Source organism: Lagopus muta, chromosome 13 (genome assembly GCF_023343835.1).
Source record: "Lagopus muta isolate bLagMut1 chromosome 13, bLagMut1 primary, whole genome shotgun sequence".
Taxonomy (NCBI): Eukaryota; Metazoa; Chordata; class Aves; order Galliformes; family Phasianidae; genus Lagopus; species Lagopus muta.
The window spans coordinates 1,745,102-1,754,106 of NC_064445.1; the positions used below are offsets into that span (position 1 = coordinate 1,745,102).

A 9,005-nucleotide genomic window follows, 5' to 3' on the forward strand; every position below is an offset into this window, starting at 1 on the left:
GGTGACACCTCCATGCGTTCGGCAGCTTGGAGAAAACCCCGATGGGAAGCTCTGCAGCCAGCAGGATATGCTGCTGATTTCTCCTTTCTCCTTCCACAGATGGAGGGGACGGTGCCATGGCTGCCTCCTGCTCCACAGGCCAGTTTCCTACGGTACATTCTTGGGCATTGCTCCATTCTCTGCCTCCTTAGGGAGCGACAGGCAGGACAAATGGCAACAAGGCCCTTCCAAGTGCCTTCAGACAGTGGTGTGGGTGGTGTCAGGATGCTCTCATTGCTAGCCAGCCCCCAGCACTGAGCCATGTGCCCTTTAATGAGGAGAACTCACTAAAGCATGAGTGGATTTGGCAGTTAATTGCTGGGGAGAGCGCAGGCAGCGAGGCTCTTTCATCCTTGGACAGAGGGGTGGCACTTTGAAACCTCTTCTGTTTGATGAAGGGTGCCCACAGGAGGGCTCTGCTTGGGGCACACAGAAATGGCACAGAGGGGCACAGGGGTTGGGAAGCTGCACAGTAACAGTGTGGAAAGACCTGGGAGCTGCAGGTGGGGAGAAGGGCAGAGTGTCAGCAGAGCTGTGCTCCCTGCTGCTCCTTCTGCTCAGTGCATCCTGTGCTCCTCGCTGAGCTCTGCCAAAGCATTTCACTCCACAGCACTATTCCTAGCCCAGACCTCAGGACAAAACCCATCTGTTCCCAGCAGTCCTCGACGTTCCCGTCCAGCACACTCAGCTGCTATGGGTGAGATGTCCCCAAAGTAGGCTGGAATGGGACGACTGCTGTCAGCAGGATGCAGTGCAACGTGCAGCATCGATGAGACAGCGCCGGTCAGCACGGCTGCCAGCAGAGCACGCAGATTAGCGAGCTGAAAAGCCTCGGGGAGGCTGAAAACAAAAAGAAAGCAAAGAGCTCGCGGAGGAAATCATCTTCCAACTTTTGCATCTTCTCCCTCCAGCCCCGATCCTCCTCTGGCAGCTCTGCTCTGCCAACGCATTGCGTGACAACGCTCGGCCTGGAGATGGAGCAGGCTGGACTCCAAACATCACCCAGGGAAAAAATAAAGCCGGAAATAACCACGTTAGACGATGAGGACGGCGGTGTCTTCAGGCAGTGCGAGCAAAGCGTTGTGCTTCGGAGGAGCAGCACAGCCCCGAAGCCCAGCCGGCTCTCCCTGCGCAGCCGCTCCGCGCATCGGGGCCGCGTTCCTCCGCACAAAGCATCGGGAGATTTCTCCAAGGTCCCGGACGCCACTCGGCTTTCTGTAGGGTTTGTCCTTCGCCGCATCCCCTGCCGTATTCCTGCAGCACTCCTGCCCATCTCCAGCCCTGCTGCTCCCTGGTGGGAGGGGGGGGACACGCGGCTCCCGGTGCCTTCAGACGCAGCACCGCCGCCCCTGGGGGGGGACCGATGGTGTCGGTTCATAGGAGCCCCCCCCAGCAGCTCACCCCCGTTTGGTTTGCTGTGGCACTTGGTTCATTTTCTACACCTTTCAGAATCCCTTTGTGGCAAAGGGGAGAAGAAGAGAAAGAGGAATTTCTGTCTTCTCATTCCCCCCTCCCCAAATTGTAACCGATTCTGGGCAGGTGGCCAAAGAGTAATAAAAATCTGTTCTGTTTGGAAACAGCTGAGAAACGTATAGATGACGGCAGCTCGGTGCTGCAGGAGCTGCAAATCAAGCAGGCTGTGCGTTCCAGGGTTCGTTAACATCTGATGGGGATAACGGGAGGTTTATAGCACTTAATTGAATTAAATACACTGCATCCCGATTTGGGGTTATAAAACTTGCAGTCACAGGGCGCAATTAAACACCTTCCTGGTGCTGCCAGTGCGTTTTTCTCTACAAAATAAAGCATGAAAGGTAGGCTTGCTCTGCATCAGAGCATGTCAATCCTTGCAATGAATCCCCACAGCGCTGTGAGATGAGGGCTCTGCACTTTGCTGCTTGTGTGGGGTGCAGAATGAGGTCTGCATTCGGGGAGCACCTCAGGCAGCCCGCAGCTGCAATGCAAAAGGATGAAGTTTTGAACTGCAGCAGGGGAAAAAGTCCTCATTAGCAGGTTAGAAACGTGTTGAGCCCTCCTGAGAGCTCAGTGAGTGCAAGGAGCAGGAGGGGGAAGTAGTGCCAACCTCAGCCTGAGTGCCCGGAAAGCTCCCATCACCATGCATACATGTGGCAAAATCAGCACCCATGGGAGAGCATGGTTACCCCCCCCCCCCCCCCTTGTTTAGCTTTGCAAAATCCCATGGGCAAAAGGGACATGGTAGGGACTCTTGCCCAGTTTGCCCAGTTTGCCATGGGAAGCACCCAGCTGGCTCACAGCTCCAACAAACCCACAGCTGTGCAGAGCGTGTGACGGCTGAGGGGCGCTTTGGGTGCTGTCCCCTCTCCTCTACATGAAAACATCACCACCCCAGGACAATGCCATGGCAATCCCAGCTGTAAGGAAGCAGAGGGGATGCTGCAGGGAATGCCAGCTGAAATCTGTCCCTGGGACACTTCCACCCCCTGCTGCCCAGCAAACAGCGCAGTGCTCGCTATCTGCACACAGCCCACCTTGCCCTGCTGCAGCACTCAGCCCTGATCTGAACAAAAGGTCTGGAAGACATTTGCAGAATGGCACGGTGCTGCTGGGGGCCAAGGGTGCCCTTTTCATTTCCCATCCACGCTGCAAACATACTGAGGCTGCAGGTAGTGCATTTGGATGGCGCTGGGTGGAAGGGGGAGCCCTGCAGCTTCACCATGCTGCGCCCCATGGCACACAGCTCTCCAGCTCTTGGACAAGCTCCATCAGCCATAGAATCATTCCAGGTGGAAAAACTTTCTCAGATTCACAGCCCAGCACACCCCACCATGCCCATCACCACGTCCCCACAGTTCTGAGCACCACCAGGTGACACCACCACTCCCAGGGACGAGGGTGACCCCCCCCCGAGTTCCATCCCACCTGCTGAGCTGCAGCCTCAGAACCAACAGCATCTGCTCCCAGGGGCGGGCAGCAGTAACTCCCACCTCATGCTACTCATTTGTGCTCTGTATTGGGCTGTCCTGGTTACTGCTGGGCAGGTGTTGCTGATCATACAGACGAGGTCATCTCTCAGACCCCAGCTGTAGCAGCTAACTGGGAACACAGAGGCTCCAGGTGTGCTTTGCCTTGCTGATTGGGCTGCCCTCGTGCCCCACGGGTGGTTCTAGGATGGAGCCCACGTGTCAGCAAGACCTGCTTGCTCCAGTCTTGCAGGAGAGCTGCGCTCCAGGAGGTGCTGGAGCAAGAGCAGCATCTCACAGCACCTCTCTGCCTCAAGCTGAAATGAGATATGGAGACGTGCTGTGCACCGAGGCACCAAATATCTCCTTCTGTCCACAGAACTTGTGAGCAGGGCAAAGCAAGGCAGGTCTGCCTGCCCGCAGGGAAGCCCCCAGCCGTGGTGATGGTGGGGAGCAGTTAGCTGGGATGAGAGGAGCAGCGAATGTCAGGTGGGGAATGACAGCATCAGGCTTCAGCTCCCGCGCCCGGATCTGAGGGTGCCCTGTCAGCGCCGACAGGCGGAGAGAGATGCACAGATAACGTCCTCAGACACAAATGATGATGCCTGGAGAAACTTGTCCAAAACCCCCCGGGAAAGCTGTCGCTCTGGGCTTGTTTGGAGGTCCTTCAATAGGGACTGCAGTGCAATTACTGTTCTCACAGCAGAGCGCGAGGCAAACGAACCCGGTGTGGTTCAGCGCTGGGAAACGGCGTACAAATGAGATGAGCTGTCAAAAATAATGAAAGGAGTGGCAACCGAGAGAGAGAGAGAGGCCATCCGACCTGAGCAGAGCTGGGATCAGTGGGACGAGCTGAGGCCCATTGGCTCCTTCAGCCCTGCTCCCATAGGGTCCCCCATACGGGGGCTGCCGGCTCCAGCTCTGCCTTCACACCCCCGCTCCACTCCCGGCTCCTTCCCTCCGCCATTTGCATACCGTGCATATTCATGAGGGATGGAGCTAATTAAAGATTCATGCACGCAGCCCTCGCAGTTAATCGGAACGCTGCAGTATTCCTCACATTCCCCCCCCCCCAAGCAAAGCCAGGAGAGCTGCTATGGGATGCACAGGGTGTGGGCGCCCCTGTGGGCACAGCGCACCCAGGGAGGGCTGATCCTACAACAGCTGTGGGGTGCAAGCCAAAGCAAGCTTGGTTACAGCACGATAACGCTGCTCTTGGGGGCGTTTGGGCACTTCCAGCCTCGCTGCAGCTTATAAATACATATTTACTATTAATTTTATTCCGTCCCCGGTGCCAGGGTGCGCAGGATTAATCGCCGCCGCTCCGCGATAAAGGGTCTGGGAGCCAATCTTCAGCTTTGCCCGAGATTTATTCCCCTTTGAAAACAAATATCCTGACAGGGAGAGATTTCCTGGCACAGAGCAGCTCTGTTTAATTAGAGAGGTGATTCATGTTTTCAGTCAGGGTTTAATACCAAGCCCTTTATGGGCAGCAGTGCAGCAGGAGCCTGTAGGTCTGCTGGGCTCTGGAGAAGGAACCTGGGGCTGCTCCAGCCAAAGCAGTGCCCCCCATTGGGGTCCTGTCCTACCAGGAGCAGCCATGGCTCCAACCCCGTGCTTGGCTGCGTCCCTTTGGGTGCTGAACATTGGTGTTGCGTGGCCCACACAGAGGAACAGCCAAGCTGCCCCAGCTCCAAATGCCATCATTGAAAAGCAAAGATTTGGCCACCGTTCTGCTTCAAAATGGGGTGGCAAGGTCCACCTGGGGGCAAACACCTGAGGAACAGGGACAGGAGTGTGGAATGGACCCAGTGCTTTGGCATGGGTGCAACAGGTGTGGGATCCCAGCCTTGCACTGACCCCAAACGGAGCATCCCAAGGTGGGGAGCGATGCTGGGGGGCCCAGGGGAGCCCCACACGCTGACCTGCAGCATTCCCAGACACAAGCATCCAGCAGCTCCTGAGTGTCAGCACTGCGTTCTGACCGCCCCATCCTGGGCACCAGTTCAGGAATAACGCAGACGCGGCCAAGGCCCATAAAATTAATTAGCTCTCACTTGAAATTAAGCATCTCAAATGGGTGTTTCATGAAGATTTAATTAAAAGCCGCGCTGGAACCAAGCTGGAGGGGTTGGGGCACAGGGAGCTGTCACCGCGTCCCCAGCTCTGCGTTGTCGCCGTGTGGCACCAGGGGTGTCCCCGGAGAGCCCCGCGGGGGGCTCAGCAATGCATCCAAGCACCTCCCATCCCACGGCCTCCCACCCTCCTCCTTTCTCGGCGACTTCGGGGCGGCCACGTGGAGCCCACAGCGTGCAGCGCCACCTCCCAGCCCCACGGCCACGCTGAGCACGGGGGCTTTAAACCCAACAACGGCTCTGCAGCCGCGCGCCGAGACCCGAAGGGCGCCGTTCCGTCCGCACGACGCAGCAGCAAGTTCATCGCCATTACGTCAAACCCACAACCGTCCCAGGCTTCTGTCTCATCCGTAAACTTCTCCGGGGCGCTTTTCCTATTCCCACCGCATCCCAGCGTCGTGCCGAGCAGCTCTGCGCGCTCCCTGCCCGCTCCGCTCCGGGCTGCCGGATGCTCCCCAATCTTTCCGTCCCAGCGAAGCGCCGCAGCGCCGGGGCCCTGCTGCCACCCAGCGGCTGCTGCAGGCACAGGTGTGGCAGTGCGCGCGCGTAGGTGTGGGCGCGCACACGTGCACGCAGCTGGGGGGGCTGTGAGCGCGCCCGTGTCTGCATCTGTGTGTGTGCGCGCACACGCACTGCGCGTGCACGGGAGGCCGCGAGGGAGCGTGGGCGTGGCTCCTGCGGGTGGGTGTGCAAGCAGTGCACGTGGCTGTGCACGCGCACGCAGGGTGCGCGTGCACGCGGCTGTCCCGGCCGCCCACAAGGGCCGTGGCGAATTTCAGCGAAGCCGGCGCTCTGCACGTTGGTTTTGGCACCGACCGGGCGAGCGTTCGGCCCAATTAAACGAGTTTCCGCACTCAATTGAGCGTAATGCGACTTCGTACGTCTTAATAAAGCCCTGATCTCTGCGGTCGCTGAACTGAGCGCGTCGGGGGGGGGCGCGGTGAGAGCAGCACACAGCCGGGCGGAGCGGCACCGGCGCTAATTAGAGACGGAATTAGGAGCCACCACCACGGCGGTGCCTTTCTGCCTTCTCCACACATCCAGCTTCCGATAGGAAGGGGAAGGAGCCACCCCCACCGCAGGGGCTTTGCGGGGATGGAGCTGCAGCCGGCAGAACCCAGGGGGGCACGCGCACCTCCTGCTGGCCGTGTGGGTGTTCTCCCAAATGCCACCGCAGTGATGCTCCGGGTGCCCACTGCGACTGCCTGAGCTGTGTGTGGCGCGGAGGAGCCCCACGGAGAGCAGAGGATGAGGAGGGGAAGTGCCACCGTGTGTCCCCACCGCCTGCAGTGCTGTGCTGGGGGCCTGGGAGGTGCAGCCCCAATGTGTCCCCACTGTGTCCCCAGCTTTTCTCACGCACCCTGCCCCATGCATCCCCATCCCCATCATGTCCCCTGCATCACCCCATCCCCACTATGACTCACCATGTCCCCTCCTGCGGCCCCATAACATCTCCTCCATCATCCCATCCCCACCATAGAATCATAAAATAGAATGGCTTGGGTTGAAAGGGACCCTAAGGATTATCGAGTTCCAACCCCTTGTGCCACAGGCAGGGCCACCAACCTCCTCCAACCACCATGTCCCCATCGTGTCCCCTGCACCATGCTCCCCATGTCCCTTCCATCATTCCCATCCCCCCCATGTCCCCTCCATCCTTTCCATCCCCACTGCCTCCACCACGTCCCCTCCTGCACCCCACCCACATCATTTCTCCACCATGTCCCACCCTGCATCCCCACCATGCCCCTCCATCATTCCATCCCCTCCATCATTCCATCACCCCATCTTCCCCACATCCCAACCACACCACAGTGTACCACGCCGTGCCCCACATCCTGCCCCTTTGATGCCCCACACCAGCCTTCCTCCGGCACATCCCACACACCCTGTTGGGTTCCTGCAACCCAGGGGAGGGACGTGGTGACATTCCTACAGCAGGCGGGAGGGTGGCACTGTGCACAGGGACACATCACAGGCTGGGAACGAAGGCCAGAAAAAAAAAGAAAGCTGATCATTTTGAATCATTTTGAGCTCGGGAAGAGGAGCAACCCCTGCAGGGCGAGTCGCCACCTCCTCTCCATCTCGAAGAAAAGCAATTAGCACGACGGCACAATGCGTTTCTAATTGCAACCATGGACTTGACGAGCAGCCCGTGGCACACCCCAAGGAATCCATCCCCCATCCTGCAGCAGGGCCCCGCCGGGCACTCGGAGGGATTTGTTTGCTGGAGCGTTGCACAGCGCGGAAGGCACGCGCAGCATGCGGCGTGACTCACCGTTATGCAAGTGGCAGCTGTGGGGCTGGCAGCGAGCGGCCGTCCCCAGAGCCACCCGCTGTGGGGCAGCCATGGGGAAACACAGCTTGGGGGTCAGCGCTCTGCGATGGGGGGGGGAGCAAAAAGGGGAGCCGGGGGCCCGTGCAAAGGGCTGAGCGCCAGTGTTGCTGCCCCACACGCTGCCCCACACCGAGCAGCTCAGGGAAGCCCCGTCCCTGTGCACAGTCCGTGTCCCTTGGCACGTGGCTCCAGCTCTTGGGGACACTGGGGTCAGAGCTGTGGTACCCGCACTGATGTCCTGCAGGAGCCGCAAGCACGGGGCGCCCTGATGACAGCAGGGACGTGGCAACAGGGGCTGCCACCCCTGTGTCTGACTGTGCCACACGCGTCCTCGCAGCCCACTGTCCCCTGTCCCTGCAGTGACATCGGGCAGCAGATGCACCGTGCCCGGAGGGTTGGAGAGGGGGCGGCACCGGGAAATGTCACAGCTGTGACAGCACCGGGTATTCTTAGCCTCACATCACAGCCCCGACACGGGGACAGCAGCTGGCACCCTCGGGGACAGGTGGCACATGGTGTCTGGCGGGTGTCAGTGCTGTGCCCTACCCCGCTGTGCCCACGGGATGGCAGCAGCCTCCATCACCCCCCTCCCACCCCCCCACCGGGCACCCACGGCCACTTGTGGGGCAGCACAAGGCCCCAGAGCAGAGCTGTGCGACAGATGCCCTCGGCAGCCTGATGCCACGGGTCTTTGTGGGGTGGAGAGTGCTTCATCCTCACGTGAAACCTCTTCCTCCTCTCCAAAAAGGGAACCAGGAGAGCTGATGGAGTGTTTCTGCCTTCCCCCAGCAGCACCCATTCTGTACCACCCTGCTCCCGGTGCCAGGTGCTGGGCGCTGGGTGCCAGCTGGGTTTTGACCCACGTTCTCTGCCTTTATCTCTGCCCACCACCCCCTGCATGCAGGATTGCCTCTCACTGCCTCCCCCTCCTGCCCACTCCCCATTCCCTCTCCCAGTACTGAGCATCCCATCCCACACTAACCACAGCCACTACTGGGACACTTCCCATTGGTTCCTTGCACCTCACAGCTCGCTGCCCTCACAGATGCTCCTGCCGTGCTCCAAAATCACCTTTCCTCCCTCTGCCCGTTTCCCCTTGCCCAACCCTACGGCCCCAGGGTGCTCTGCCCTTCTGGGAGCTTCTCTTTCCCAAAATGCTCTGGGCCTTTGCCCTGAGCTTTGGGGGCGATGTCACGGCCACCCCAGGGGGCACAGAGTGTGACTTTGGGTCCCAGCGAAGCCTTGGGTGCCTATGGGGTAACAGGTGTTCAGTGGGGCACCAACAGGACACCCAGGGGGGTTGATGTCACGGCCATCCCAGGAGGCACAGAGTGGGACCTCGGTGCCAGCGGGGCAGCGGGTGCCTATGGGGCACTGAGTGCCATTAGAGCAGTGAGCACCAATGGGGCAGGGGGTGCTCAGTGGGGCATTGGGTGCCAGCGGAGCATTGGGCGCCAGTAGGGCAGCGGGTGCCCGTTGGAATCGGGTGCCAATGGAGCAATGAGTGCAGCGGGTGCAGCGGGGCGGCGTGGCGGGGCTGGGACCGGCAGC

General features: G+C 59.9%; 1 long non-coding RNA gene across 1 annotated transcript; it reads right to left on the reverse strand.

Annotated features, from left to right (window-relative positions):
- Nucleotides 1-354: 354 nt before the first annotated feature.
- LOC125699632 (uncharacterized) lies at nucleotides 355-3,140 on the reverse strand. Its single transcript, XR_007379633.1, has 2 exons — nucleotides 2,941-3,140; nucleotides 355-1,993 (listed from the first exon to the last, which is right to left on the reverse strand). It is a non-coding gene; the product is annotated as an uncharacterized LOC125699632 (long non-coding RNA).
- Nucleotides 3,141-9,005: the final 5,865 nt, after the last annotated feature.